At 46.4% G+C, this 1,524-nt stretch overlaps 1 protein-coding gene across 1 annotated transcript in view; it reads right to left on the bottom strand.

Moving 5' to 3' along the window:
• Positions 1–1,524, bottom strand: part of LOC117444184 (phospholipid phosphatase-related protein type 1-like) — a gene marked incomplete at its 3' end in the record, with an annotated part of 78,974 nt that overhangs the window by 34,901 nt on the left and 42,549 nt on the right. The gene's annotated exons all lie outside the window — the stretch shown is intronic.

Raw genomic sequence — 1,524 nt, 5'->3', positions numbered from 1 at the left:
GAGAGAGAGAAAGGGGAGCATCCTTTAAGCTGCCCTGAAATCCACTCCAGTTGAGATGTGGGCGTACTCCGGTAGATTCCGTGACGAGCGAAGTGTGATTTTAAAATTCAGTCTCTTCCAAAAGACACATTCCTGATAATCTTCAAAAGTAAGTATTTGAGGTTTTGCAAGTCATGCTCAAAAGGACACGGAGTATTTAAGTTGTGTATACTGTATATGGGCGACTTGCAAAAGACATTCAACCAAATGGTCAGAATCAATCTGACCTAACCCTAAACTACCCAGAATGCACCTCCATAGCGTCTCCAGAGTGAACTGTGTCTTTAAATCCTGTTTAACCTGATGATGAGATTGTTGTAAGCATCACGTTTAAACACGGAACAGCTGATATATTGGGTCTAAACTCCGCCCCCTTGGCCGGTAGACGAGTTTGACTCTGATGAGGAGTCGCGTCGACGTCACCAACGAGCCGAACATGTCTTCCTTTCTCTAATCGTTACGTCTCAGTGATCGTTTTAAACCGCAGCGCCATCACTCGGAGCGATGTCCAAGTGCTGCGTGGACGGATGGGATTTAAGATTCAAAGTGACTTAGCTGCTAGCGTCGCGCACACATTGCCTCGTCAGCCAGGATGTCCTGTTCGCCTGGCAGTCGAATGAAGTCTTCACACAGAAAAGGGTTTGTTTAAACCGTAGTTAAGGAAAGGCCCTTGAGATGAACCGCCTCGTCTTCCAACGGCTCCGGCAACAAAACATAGTTTGAAGAAGTTATGCTCACATTTAGCTTGCCTTACTTCACGGTACAATAAGACTTAGTGCACCGTGGGGTTCAGTTCATTCATTGATAAAAAGCCCCTAACCCTCTCGCTAATGGAACATGTGTTGGTTCCTAGTCCCTAATGGAACACGTGTTGGTTCCTAGTCCCTAATGGAACACGTGTTGGTTCCTAGTCCCTAATGGAACATGTGTTGGTTCCTAGTCCCTAATGGAACACGTGTTGGTTCCTAGTCCCTAATGGAACACGTGTTGGTTCCTAGTCCCTAATGGAACACGTGTTGGTTCCTAGTCCCTAATGGAACACGTGTTGGTTCCTAGTCCCTAATGGAACACGTGTTGGTTCCTAGTCTCTAATGGAACATGTGTTGGTTCCTAGTCCCTAATGGAACACGTGTTGGTTCCTAGTCCCTAATGGAACACGTGTTGGTTCCTAGTCCCTAATGGAACATGTGTTGGTTCCTAGTCCCTAATGGAACACGTGTTGGTTCCTAGTCCCTAATGGAACACGTGTTGGTTCCTAGTCCCTAATGGAACACGTGTTGGTTCCTAGTCCCTAATGGAACATGTGTTGGTTCCTAGTCCCTAATGGAACACGTGTTGGTTCCTAGTCCCTAATGGAACACGTGTTGGTTCCTAGTCCCTAATGGAACACGTGTTGGTTCCTAGTCCCTAATGGAACACGTGTTGGTTCCTAGTCCCTAATGGAACATGTGTTGGTTCCTAGTCTCTAATGGAACATGTGTTGGT

This window comes from Pseudochaenichthys georgianus, unplaced genomic scaffold (assembly GCF_902827115.2).
Source record: "Pseudochaenichthys georgianus unplaced genomic scaffold, fPseGeo1.2 scaffold_744_arrow_ctg1, whole genome shotgun sequence".
Lineage (NCBI taxonomy): Eukaryota > Metazoa > Chordata > Actinopteri > Perciformes > Channichthyidae > Pseudochaenichthys > Pseudochaenichthys georgianus.
The sequence above is the reverse complement of the archived record's forward strand: the minus strand, read 5'-3'. Positions and strand labels throughout refer to the sequence as shown.